The sequence below is a fragment of the Heptranchias perlo genome, unplaced genomic scaffold (genome assembly GCF_035084215.1).
Source record: "Heptranchias perlo isolate sHepPer1 unplaced genomic scaffold, sHepPer1.hap1 HAP1_SCAFFOLD_129, whole genome shotgun sequence".
Taxonomy (NCBI): domain Eukaryota; kingdom Metazoa; phylum Chordata; class Chondrichthyes; order Hexanchiformes; family Hexanchidae; genus Heptranchias; species Heptranchias perlo.
In genome coordinates this window covers 444,403-457,679 of record NW_027138527.1, presented here as the reverse complement: position 1 = coordinate 457,679, position 13,277 = coordinate 444,403, and the positions used below count along the sequence as shown (strand labels likewise).

Sequence of the window (13,277 nt, the reverse complement as noted above, 5' to 3'; positions counted from 1 at the left end):
CGAGGCCAGCATTTATTGCCCATCCCTAATTGCCCTTGAGAAGGTGGTGGTGAGCCGCCTTCTTGAACCGCTGCAGTCCATGTGGTGAAGGTTCTCCCACAGTGCTGTCAGGAAGGGAGTTCCAGGATTTTGACCCAGCGACGATGAAGGAACGGCGATATATTTCCAAGTCGGGATGGTGTGTGACTTGGAGGGGAACGTGCAGGTGGTGTTGTTCCCATGTACCTGCTGCTCTTGTCCTTCTCGGTGGGAGAGTTCGCGGGTTTGGGTTGTGCTGTCGAAGAAGCCTTGGCGAGTTGAATGTGTGTGTATATGAGAGAGAGGGAGAGTGAAACTGATGTTATCAGTGTGCAAATGAGGATTGTTTGAGTATGAGAGAGAGACAATGGATGCCTCTGTATAACTATGAGACTCCGAATGCGTGTTTATGTGAGGGAGCCAGATACATTGTGTATCAGTGAACAACTGAGTGAGTGTGTGTGTCTGAGAGACCACTTACTCTTATCGATAAAAAGCCTGAGGAAGTGAGTTCCCACAAACGGAAACCGTTCGCCTCTGTCTCTGCAAGTTTCAGCATGTTGCTTTTACTTTGTGTCACTCAGGGGCAGACATTGTGATACCCACTCAGTTCCCCCTTCAGTTTGATTATTTTACAAGAAGGTTTATTCAATCCAACTGTGTTTTGATTAAAGCAGCTCTGGGTTTCAATTCGATCCTAACATCCACCTGAGAATAATGGGGTCACCCGCATTTGGTGTTGATTAATTCTCTGCATTAGGTTTTTTCTTTAATTCTGATCACCATCTGGTTTCCACCCAGAACCGTGTGTGTTTACGAGAGAAAGAGGAGAGATCTGCTCTTAATGTAGAAATGTGTTTCCTTCCATATAATCCCCCACTCTCAGACATTCTCAGTCACTCACCCAATTCATCCATTGAAAAGACTGAAGCGACATGTGATCTGGTCCGCACGGCTCCTGTCCACAGTCAGGACTCTGTTACTCGGGGATTCGGCTGATCACCCCGCCTTGCTCTCTCTGTCCCCAGTCAGGACTCTGGTACTCGGGGATTCGGCTGATCTCCCCGCCTTGCTCTTCCTGTCCCCAGTGAAGACTCTGATACTCGGGGATTCGGCTGAACTCCCCGCCTTGCTCTCCCTGTCCCCAGTCAGGACTCTGATACTCGTGGATTCGGCTGATCTCCCCGCCTTGCTCTCCCTGTCCCCAGTCAGGACTCTGGTACTCGGGGATTCGGCTGATCTCCCCGCCTTGTTCTCCCTGTCCCCAGTCAGGACTCTGGTACTCGGGGATTCGGCTGATCTCCCCGCCTTGCTCTTCCTCTCCCCAGTCAGGACTCTGATATTCGGGGATTCTGCTGATCTCCCCGCCTTGCTCTCCCTGTCCCCAGTCAGGACTCTGATATTCGGGGATGCCGCTGATCTCCCCGCCTTGCTCTCCCTGTCCTCTGTGAAGACTCTGGTACTCGGGGATGCCGCTGATCTCCTCGCCTTGCTCTCCGCTCGACACAATCTGACTGGAGCCTCCAGGAAGTGTCAGCGCGCATCAACCTCGCTGTCACCTATTCCGTTAAATGTTACTGACATACAAAGTTCGTGTGGGGCAAAACCCGAAACCTTGTGTTCCCTTTACTCTTCCCACCAGCTGATATCCGTGGTTTGATGCGGGTTAAGTTTTCTATTAAGTGCTGAAATGATATAAATACTTCGATTTACAATCACCCCATTGATTCGAATCATAGAGCACAGAAGGAGGCCATTCGGCCCCTGGTGACTGTGCTGGCTCTTTGAAAGAGCGATACATCTAGTCCCACTCCCCTGCACTTTCCTCACGGCCCTGCAAACTTTATCCTTTACAAGTATTTATCCGATTCTATTTTGAATGTCACTAAACTGCTTTATTTCACTAGGAGCGACTGGACAGACAGGCCATCAGTTATACACAGAGTCATTCGGGTAGATTTTAAACACGAATCTGCTTCCACCGGCCTTTCATGTATTCGGTTCCAGATCAGAACAACTCGCTGCATAAAGAAAATTCCACTCATCTCCCCCTGGCTTCTTTGCCAATTATCATCAATCTGCATCCTTTGGTTACCGACCCTTCTGCCAGTGGAAACAGTTTCTCCCTATCTACCCTATCAAACTCCTCGATTAAATCTCCCTTAACCTGCTCTAAGGAGAACAACCCCAGCTTCTCCAGTCTCGCCACATAACTGAAGTCCCTCATCACTGGTACCGTTCTGGGAAATCCTTTCTGCATCCTCTCCAAGTAATGGACAACCACCTCTCGTCTATTTTGTAGGGAAGTCTATGGTCTTGGACGCTCATACACGCTGAATGGGGTGAAATTGAACATGGGCGTGGACGTGAAACAAACGGTATCTCATGGCTGACCCGTTATACAGTCCCATTGAATTCAATATAACTCAATATCAGGTGTGTGGTATAAGTGACAGAAAAAGCGATTCCGACTATTTTAAGCCCGCCGCCAGTGTCCAATTTTACCCCCAATGATTTAGACCCGCCCGTGTTGTGAAAACAGTCGGATAAAAAAAAGAAACACCAGAAGTGAGGGCAAGCTCGGGCCAGACTGAGACAATTAGGTTGCAGGATAGTTGCTGGAAATTAATGTTATTGAAGTCAATGGAAGCAGCTCAGGAATGTGGGGAATGTGAACAGTCATTATTGTACAATACAACGCGGAAACAAGTTGTACAGACTAAAGAAAGGGGCTCTCTGCCAGTCTCCTTCCCCCCCTCCCCCACCCATCACTGATTAAAGTAAGGGGCTCTCTGTCATTCTCCCTCTCCTCCCTCCCCCGCCCATCACTGATTAAATAAGGGGCTCTCTCTCATTCTCCCTCTCTCCCCCACTCATCACTGATTCAAGTAAGGGGCTCTCTCTCATTCTCCCTCTCCCCCTCCCCCCGCCCATCACTGATTGAAGTAAGGGGCTCTCTGTCATTCTCCGTCTCCCCCTCCCCCCACCCATCACTGATTAAAGTATGGGCCTCTCTGTCATTCTCCCCCTCCCCCTGCCCATCACTGATTAAAGTAAGGAGCTCTCTGTCATTCTCCCTCTCCCCCCGCCAATCACTGATTAAAGTAAGGGGCTCTCTCTCATTCTCCCTCTCCCCCCGCCAATCACTGATTAAAGTAAGGGGCTCTCTCTCATTCTCCCTGTCCCTCTCCCCCCACCCATCACTGATTAAAGTATGGGCCTCTCTGTCATTCTCCCCCTCCCCCTGCCCATCACTGATTAAAGTAAGGGGCTCTCTGTCATTCTCCCTCTCCCCCCGCCAATCACTGATTAAAGTAAGGGGCTCTCTCTCATTCTCCCTCTCCCCCCGCCAATCACTGATTAAAGTAAGGGGCTCTCTCTCATTCTCCCTGTCCCTCTCCCCCCACCCATCACTGATTAAAGTAAGGGGCTCTCTCTCATTCTCCCTCTCCCCCACCCATCACTGATTAAACTAAGGGCCTCTCTCTCATTCTCCCTCTCTCCCCCACCCATCACTGATTAAAGTAAGGGGCTCTCTCTCATTCTTCCTCTCCCCCCTAAACCCACCCATCACTGATTAAAGTAAGGGGCTCTCTGTCATTCTCCCTCTACCCCCTCCCCCCGCCCATCACTGATTGAAGTAAGGGGCTCTCTGTCATTCTCCCTCTCCCCCTCCCCCCGCCCATCACTGATAAAAGAAAGGGCCTCTCTCATTCTCCCTCTCCCCCTCCCCCCACCCATCACTGATTAAAGTAAGGGGCTCTCTGTCATTATCCCTCTCCCCTCTCCCCCCGCCCATCACTGATTAAAGTACGGGGCTCTCTCTCATTCTCCCCCACCCCCTGCCCATCACTGATTAAAGTAAGGGGCACTCTGTCATTCTCGCTCTCCCCCTCCCCCCACCAATCACTGATTAAAGTTAGGGGCTCTCTCTCATTCTCCCTCTCCCCCTCCCCCCACCCATCACTGATTAAAGCAAGGGCCTCTGTGTCATTCTCCCTCTCCCACCGCCCATCACTGATTAAAGTAAGGGGCTCTCTCTCATTCTCCCTCTCCCCCTCCCCCCACCGATCAGTGATTAAAGTGAGGGCCTCTCTGTCATTCTCCCTCTCCCCCGCCCATCACTGATTAAAGTAAGGGGCTCTCTCTCATTCTCCTTCTCCCCCCGCCAATCACTAATTAAAGTAAGGGGCTCTCTGTCATTCTCCCTCTCCCCCCGCCAATCACTGATTAAAGTAAGGGGATGTCTCTCATTCTCCCTCTCTCCCCCATCCCCACACCCATCAATGATTAAGGTAAGGTGCTCTCTCTGATTCTTCAACTCCCCCATAGATTTTGTCCCGATTGCATCAAACCCGATTGACAAGTCCGTCCCCCTTTCATCCCCAACCGACTCCTCCCCCGAGGCCCTTCCGGGGCGGGGTATGCGCACTGCACACTATGGACAAATGAACGCCTCCCCCAAAGAAACCGCCCTCTCTCACTTGACTGACCGAACGCAGAAAGTGTCACGTGTCCCCAGATTTTGTAATCCTTTCGGCCGTTTCACCGACTCAGCGCCTGACCGTATTCAGCGTGCTCGTGTGATGCCAGCAATCCGGCGGGTTCGCGGCCTGACTGATGGGAGAGTCCATGGGACTCGAGACGATCAACTGGTCCCTATCCACCGCCATCATCTCAATCCACCGCCATCCTCGCCCTGGAGAGGATCAACCGGTCCCCATCCACCGCCATCATCTCAATCCACCGCCATCCTCCCCCTGGAGAGGATCAACCGGTCCCCATCCACCGCCATCATCTCAATCCACCGCCATCCTCCTCCTGGAGAGGATCAACCGGTCCCCATCCACCGCCATCATCTCAATCCACCGCCATCCTCCCCCTGGAGAGGATCAACCGGTCCCCATCCACCGCCATCCTCCCCCTGGAGAAGATCAACCGGTCCCCATCCACCGCCATCATCTCAATCCACCGCCATCCTCCCCCTGGAGACGATCAACCGGTCCCCATCCACCGCCATCATCTCAATCCACCGCCATCCTCCCCCTGGAGAGGATCAACCGGTCCCCATCCACCGCCATCATCTCAATCCACCGCCATCCTCCCCCTGGAGAGGATCAACCGGTCCCCATCCACCGCCATCATCTCAATCCACCGCCATCCTCCCCCTGGAGAGCATCAACCGGTCCCCATTCACCGCCATCATCTCAATCCACCGCCATCCTCCCCCTGGAGAGGATCAACCGGTCCCCATCCACCGCCATCACCTCAATCCACCGCCATCCGCCCCCTGGAGAGGATCAACCGGTCCCCATCCACTGCCATCATCTCAATCCACCGCCATCCTCCCCCTGGAGAGGATCAACCGGTCCCCATCCACTGCCATCATCTCAATCCACCGCCATCCTCCCCCTGAACAGGATCAACCGGTCCCCAGCTACCGCCATCATCTCAATCCACCACCATCCTCCCCTTTGAGAAGATCAACCGGTCCCCATGCCCCGCCATCATCTCAATCCACTGCCCTCCTCCCCCGGTTGGGCGTGTGAATCAGAAGGTTAATCAGACTCATCCATTACTTTCGCACCTTCAGACTCCACTATTCCAATACTCTCCTGCCCGGCCTCCCATCTTCCACCCTCCATAAACATCAGCTCATCCGAAACTCTGCTGCCCGTATCTGAACTCACACCAAGTCCCATTCACACTTCACCCCCTGTGCTCACTAATCTACATTGGCTCACGGTCCGGGAACGCCTCGATTTTAAAATACTCATCCTTGTTTTCAAATCCCTCCATGACCCTCGCACCTCTCCCTATCTCTGTAGCCTCCTCCAGCCCTACAACCCTCCGAGATCTCTGCACTCCTCCAATTCTGGCCTCTTGCCCATCCCCCGATTTCCATCACTCCACCATTGGCGGCCGTGCCTTCATCTGCCTGGACCCCAAGCTCTGGAATTCCCTCCCTAAACCTCTCCACCTCTCTCTCTCCTCCTTTAAGACGCTCCTTAAAACCTGCCTCATTGACCGAGCTCTGGATGGGCTATAACCAGAGCTCTGTACAGCTATAACATAACTTCCTCCCCTTTATATACAAGCCCTTGAGATAAAGGCTAACATTACATCATCGTTTTTGATTACTTCTTGTACCTGCCCACTGGGTTTTCGAGATTTGTGTACTTGGACCCCTAAATTTCTCTGCTCATCCACAGTTCCCACACTCTTCCCATTCAGAAAATATTCCGATTTGTCTTTTTCTGATCCAAAGTGGATGACCTCACACTTGCCCACATTAAACACCATCTGCCACAAATTTCCTCACTCACTTAGTCTGTCTGTGTCCCTGGTTTCCAGTTTCCCCAACAGGGTCCGATTCTGTTTTCAGTACAAAGTAACAGGTGATCAAATCTACCCTTTTATGAGGAATATCGAGGTGATATGGAGTTGAGGGACAGATTGGCTATGATTTAATAAAATGGTGGAACAGGCTCGAGGGGCTGGACGGCCTCCTCCTGTTCCTGTGTGACGGACTCGAGGGGATGAACGGCCTCCTCCTGTTCCTGTGTAATGGACTCGAGGGGATGAACGGCCTCCTCCTGTTCCTGTGTAATGGACTCGAGGGGATGAAAGGCCTCCTCCTGTTCCTGTGTAATGGACTCGAGGGGATGAAAGGCCTCCTCCTGTTCCTGTGTAATGGACTCGAGGGGATGAACGGCCTCCTCCTGTTCCTGTGTAATGGACTCGAGGGGATGAACGGCCTCCTCCTGTTCCTGTGTAATGGACTCGAGGGGATGAAAGGCCTCCTCCTGTTCCTGTGTAATGGACTCGAGGGGATGAAAGGCCTCCTCCTGTTCCTGTGTAATGGGCTCGAGGGGATGAACGGCCTCCTCCTGTTCCCGTGTAATGGACTCGAGGGGATGGACGCCCTCCTCCTGTTCCTGTGTAATGGGCTCGAGGGGATGGACGCCCTCCTCCTGTTCCTGTGTAATGGGCTCGAGGGGCTGGACGGCCTCCTCCTGTTCCTGTGTAACAGGCTCGAGGGGCTGAACGGCCTCCTCCTGTTCCTGTGTCACGGGCTCCAGGGGCTGGACGGCCTCCTCCTGTTCCTGCATAACGCACTCGAGGGGCTGGACGGTCCTCTCCTGTTCCTGTGTAACAGGCTCGAGGGGCTGAACGGCCTCCTCCTGTTCCTGTCTCATGGACTCGAGGTGATGGACGGCCTCCTCCTGTTCCTGTGTAACGGACTCGAGGGGCTGGACGGCCTCCCCCTGTTTCGGTCTGACGGGCTGGAAGAGCTGGACGGCCTCCCCCTGTTCCTGTGCACTGTTTATTGGGTGGGATGTCAAACAAACGGGTAATGACACAGTATAACACACTTTGCGGAAGGTAATGAACCGTGTGAGAGAGACAGTGAGAGAGGATTCCCCTGTATATCAGTGAGTGTGTGAGAGAGAGGATGCCTCTGTATATCAGTGAGTGTGTGTGAGAGAGAGGATGCCTCTGTATATCAGTGAGTGTGTGAGAGAGAGGATGCCTCCTTATATCAGTGAGTGTGTGAGAGAGGATGCCTCTGTATATCAGTGAGTGTGTGAGAGAGAGGATGCCTCTTTATATCAGTGAGTGTGAGAGAGAGAGGATGCCTCTGTATATCAGTGAGTGTGTGAGAGAGAGGATGCCTCTTTATATCAGTGAGTGTGTGAGAGAGGATGCCTCTTTATATCAGTGAGTGTGAGAGAGAGAGAGGATGCCTCTGTATATCAGTGAGTGTGTGAGAGAGAGGATGCCTCTTTATATCAGTGAGTGTGAGAGAGAGAGGATGCCTCTGTATATCAGTGAGTGTGTGAGAGAGAGGATGCCTCTTTATATCAGTGAGTGTGTGAGAGAGGATGCCTCTGTATATCAGTGAGTGTGTGAGAGAGAGGATGCCTCTTTATATCAGTGAGTGTGTGAGAGAGAGGATGCCTCTGTATATCAGTGAGTGTGTGAGAGAGAGGATGCCCCTGTATATCAGTGATTTAGTGTGAGAGAGAGGATGCCCCTGTATATCAGTGAGTGACTCTGAGTGAGTGTGTGAGAGAGAGGATGCCCCTGTATATCAGTGATTTAGTGTGAGAGAGAGGATGCCTCTGTATATCAGTGAGTGACTCTGAGTGAGTGTGTGAGAGAGAGGATGCCACTGTATATCAGTGATTTAGTGTGAGAGAGAGGATGCCCCTGTATATCAGTGAGTGACTCTGAGTGAGTGTGTGAGAGAGAGGATGCCTCTGCACATCAGTGAGTGACTGTGAGCGAGGATGCCCATGTATATCAGTGAGTGACACTGAGTGAGTGTGTGAGAGAGAGGATGCCTCTGTTTATCAGTGACTGACTCTGAGTGAGTGAGAGAGAGAGGATGCCGCTGTATATCAGTGATTTAGTGTGAGAGAGAGGATGCCCCTGTATATCAGTGAGTGACTCTGAGTGAGTGTGTGAGAGAGAGGATGCCTCTGCACATCAGTGAGTGACTGTGAGCGAGGATGCCCATGTATATCAGTGAGTGACACTGAGTGAGTGTGTGAGAGAGAGGATGCCTCTGTTTATCAGTGACTGACTCTGAGTGAGTGAGAGAGAGAGGATGCCGCTGTATATCAGTGATTTAGTGTGAGAGAGAGGATGCCCCTGTATATCAGTGAGTGACTCTGAGTGAGTGTGTGAGAGAGAGGATGCCTCTGCACATCAGTGAGTGACTGTGAGCGAGGATGCCCATGTATATCAGTGAGTGACACTGAGTGAGTGTGTGAGAGAGAGGATGCCTCTGTTTATCAGTGACTGACTCTGAGTGAGTGAGAGAGAGAGGATGCCTCGATACATCAGTGAATGTGTGTGTTAGAGAGTTTGCCTCTGTTTTTCAGTGAATGACTCTGAATGAGTGTGAGAGAGAAGAGGCCCCTGTTTTTCAGTGAGTGACTCTGAGTGAGTGTGTGTGTGAGAGGATGCCTCTGTATATCAGTGAGTGACTCTGAGTGAGTGTGTGTGAGAGAGTGGATGCCTCTGTATATCTGTGAGTGAGTGTGAGAGGGAGAGGATGCCCCTGTATATCAGTGAGTGAGTGTGAGAGGGAGAGGATGCCCCTGTATATCAGTGAGTGAGTGTGAGAGGGAGAGGATGCCCCTGTATATCAGTGAGTGAGTGTGAGAGGGAGAGGATGCCCCTGTATATCAGTGAGTGAGTGTGAGAAGGAGAAGTTGCCCCTGTATATCAGTGAGTGACCCTGAGTGAGTATGCGTGAGAGAGAGGATGCCTCTGTATATCAGTGAGTGACACTGAGTGAGTGTGAGGGAGAGGATGCCTCTGTATATCAGTGAGTGAGTGTGAGAGAGAGAGGATGCCTCTGTATATCAGTCAGTGAGTGTGAGAGGGAGAGGTTGCCTCTGTATATCAGTGAGTGTGTGAGAGGGAGAGGATGCCTCTGTGTATCAGTGAGTGAGTGTGAGAGGGAGAGGATGCCTCTGTATATCTGTAAGTGCGTGTGAGAGGGAGAGGATGCCTCTGTATATCAGTGAGTGAGTGTGAGAGGGAGAGGATGACCCCGTATATCAGTGAGTGACCCTGAGTGAGTGTGTGTGAGAGAGAGGATGCCTCTGCATATCAGTGAGTGACACTGACTGAGTGTGAGGGAGAGGATGCCTCTTTATATCAGTGAGTGAGTGTGAGAGAGAGAGGATGCCTCTGTATATCAGTGAGTGAGTGTGTGAGAGAGAGGATGCCTCTGTATATCAGTGAGTGAGTGTGAGAGAGAGAGGTTGCCTCTGTATATCAGTGTGTGAGTGTGAGAGGGAGAGGATGCCTCTGTATATCAGTGAGTGGGTGTGAGAGGGAGAGGACGCCTCTGTATATCAGTGAGTGAGTGTGAGAGGGATAGGATGCCTCTGTATATCAGTGAGTGAGTATGAGATGGAGAGGATGCCTCTGTATATCAGTGAGTGAGTGTGAGACGGAGAGGATGCCTCTGTATATCAGTGAGTGTGTGAGAGGGCGAGGATGCCCCTGTCTATCTGTGTGTGTGAGCGAGGATGCCGCTGTCTATCAGTGAGTGTGAACGAGGATGCCCCTGTCTTTCAGTGAGTGTGAGCGAGGATGCCCCTGACTATCAGTGAGTGTGAGCGAGGATGCCCCTGTATATCAGTGAGTGACACTGAGTGAGTGTGTGAGGGAGAGGCTGCCTCTGTGTTTCAGTGAGTGACTCTGAGTGAGTGTGTGCGAGAGACGATGCCTCTGTATATCAGTGAGTGAGTGTGAGTGAGTGTGTGAGAGAGGATGCCTCTGTATATCAGTGAGTGACTCTGAGTGAGTGTGTGAGAGAGGATGTCTCTGTCTATCAGTGATTGATTCTGAGGGAGTGTGTGAGAGAGAGGATGCTCCTGTATATCAGTGAGTGACTCTGATTGAGTGTGTGAGAGAGAGGATGCCTCTGTATGTCAGTGAGTGTGTGAGAGAGAGGATGCCTCTGTTTATCAGTGAGTGACTCTGAGTATCTGTGTATTTTTGTTGGGGACAAGCGGCAGGATGAGGAAGCCCGACCTTTAACCATCAACAACTTGTAAAATCCAACACAGACTGGGATCGAACAAGTTAAATTGCCAGAAGACATGTGTCCATATCACAGGTTGGATCAGACTCAGCGAGTGGTGTCAACGTGCAAAGTGCAGAAAGCTCTTCCTCATATCAACCCAAAGTTTGAGGAGGTGATTGCCCACAAACGGAAACCGTTCGCTTCTGTCTCTGCAAGTTTCAGCATTTTGCTGTTACTTTGTGTCACTCAGGGGCAGACATTTTGAGACCCACTCAGTTCCCCCTTCAGTTTGATTTTTTTACCAGAAGGTTTATTCAATCCTTGTGTTTTTTAATTAAAGGAGCACTGGGTTTCAATTCGACACGAACAGTCATCTGAGAATAATGGGGTCACCCACATTTGGTGTTGATTAATTCTCTGCATTTGGTTTTATCTTTAATTCTGATCACCATCTGGTTTCCACCCAGAATCTCATTTCCGTTCCCTGAGCTAGCTGACAACTTACAGCCGCCAAGTGGAAAAAAGTGCTTTGAACTTTGTGTCTCTGCACTTATGCTTGTTTTACATAGAACATATTATAACCCCGCCATTTCTCAACAACGGTATTACTTATGATGATCACTTTGTAATATGAAAGTTACATGACACGCCAGACTTGTACATTAATCTAAAGGGCCTGTCGCTCACTGATGTTTTGAAATCACATATTAAAACACAGTCCTCTATTTACATCTGCTAAGTAAAATTAAATATATTTATTAATCGATAAACGGATGGTTAGAATAATCCTTTTAAGATTAATATGCGTCGATAATCTGTATCTGTCTTCACAGCAGAAGACACAAAAGCATACCGGAAATAGTGGGAAACAAAGGGGCAAATGAGAGTGAGGAACTTTAAACAATTAATATCAGTGGAGAAAAAGTACTTGAGAAACTCATGGGACTAAAGCTGATAAATCCCCTGGACCTGATGGCCTCAATCCGAGGGTTCTAAAAGAGGTGGCTGCAGAGAGAGTGGATGCATTGGTTATGATCTTCCAAAATTCCTTCGATTCTAGAGCGGTCCCAGCGGATCGGAAGGTAACAAATGTAACCCCGCTATTCAAGAAAGGAGGGAGAGAAAAAACAGGGAACGACAGGACAGTTAGAAGACATCAGTCATCAGGAAAATGCTGGAATCCATTAAGGCAGTGGTAACAGGGCACTTAGAAAATCATAATATGATTAGGCAGAATAAGCATGGTTTTATGAAAGTACATTTGTTAAACACGATTTTCCTAAGAGTTCTTTGAAGATGTAACTAGCAGGGTAGATAAAGGGGAACCAGCGGATGTAGAATACTTGGATTTCAAAAAGTCATTCAATAAGGTGTCACATCAAAGGTTATTACGTAAGTTAAGGGGGTTGGGGGTAATATATTGCCATGGATAGAGGGTTGGTTAATGGACAGAAAACAGAGAGTCGGGATAAACGGGCCATTTTCAGGTTGGCAGGCTGTAACTAGTGGGGTGCTGCAGGGATCGGTGCTTGGGCCTCAGCTATTAACAATCTATATTAGTGTTACGTGGATCGAATGGAGAAGCTGGGGTTATTCTCCTTGGAACAGAGACGGTTTAGAGGAGATCTGATAGAGGTATTCAAAATCATGAAGGGAACAGACAGAGTGTATCGAGAGAATCTGTTCCCATTGGCGGAAGGGTCAAGAATCAGAGGACATAGATTTAAGGTGATTGGCAAAAGAATCAAAAGCGACATGAGGAAAAACCTTATTTTATGCAGTAGGTGGTTATGATCTGGAATGCACTGCCCGAGGGGGTGGTGGAAGCAGATTCAATCATGGCCTTCAAAATGGAATTGGATAAATACTTGAAGGGAAAAACTGCAGGGCTAAGGGGATAGGGCGGGGGAGTGGGACCAGCTGGATTGCTTTCGCAGATATCTAGCATGGAGTCGACGGGCCAAATGGCCTCCTTCCATGTTGTACCCACTCTATGACTTAGATGAAGGGACCAACTGTAATGTATCCAAGTTTGCTGACGATACAAAGGTAGGCAGGAAAGTAAGCTGTGAGGAGGACACAGAGTCTGCAAAGGGATATAGACAGGTTAAGTGAGTGGGAAGAAGGTGGCAGATGGAGTATAATGTGGGGAAATGTGAGGTTATTCACTTTGGTCGGAAGAATAGAAAAACAGAATATTTTTAAATGGTGAGAAACTACTGAATGTTGGTGTTCAGAGAGATTTGGGTGTCCTCGTACAAGAAACACAGAAAGTTAGCATGCAGGTACAGCAAACAATTATGAAGGTAAATAGCATGTTGGACTTTATTGCAAGGGGGTTGGAGTACAAGAGTAAGGAAGTCTTACCAGAGTTGTACTGAGCTTTGGTGAGACCGCACCTGGAGTACTGTGCACAGTTTTGGTCTCCTTATCTAAGGAAGGATATACTTGCCTTAGAGGCATGCAACAAAGGTTCACTGGATTGATTCCTGGGGTGAGAGGGTTATCCTATGAGGGGAGATTGAGTAGAATGGGCCAATACTCTCTGGAGTTTAAAAGAATGAGAGGTGATCTCATTGAAACATAAGATTCTGAGGAGGCTTGACAGGGTAGATGCTGTTTCCCCTGGCTGGAGAGTCTAGAACTAGGGGCATAGTCGCAGGATAAGGGGTCGGCCGTTTAAGACTGAATTGAGGAGGAACTTCTT

The 13,277-nt window shown here is 49.9% G+C and overlaps 1 protein-coding gene across 4 annotated transcripts in view; it reads right to left on the bottom strand.

The window, feature by feature from the left end:
• Positions 1–13,277, bottom strand: part of LOC137308327 (NACHT, LRR and PYD domains-containing protein 3-like) — a 94,287-nt gene that overhangs the window by 64,748 nt on the left and 16,262 nt on the right. For 2 of the 4 annotated variants that reach the window (XM_067977121.1, XM_067977123.1), the window contains exon 2: positions 923–1,703. The exons of the other annotated variants lie outside the window; for them this stretch is intronic. The gene's annotated coding sequence lies outside the window, so the exon portion shown is untranslated. The remainder of the gene's footprint in view (positions 1–922; positions 1,704–13,277) is intronic. 4 annotated transcript variants of the gene reach the window in all.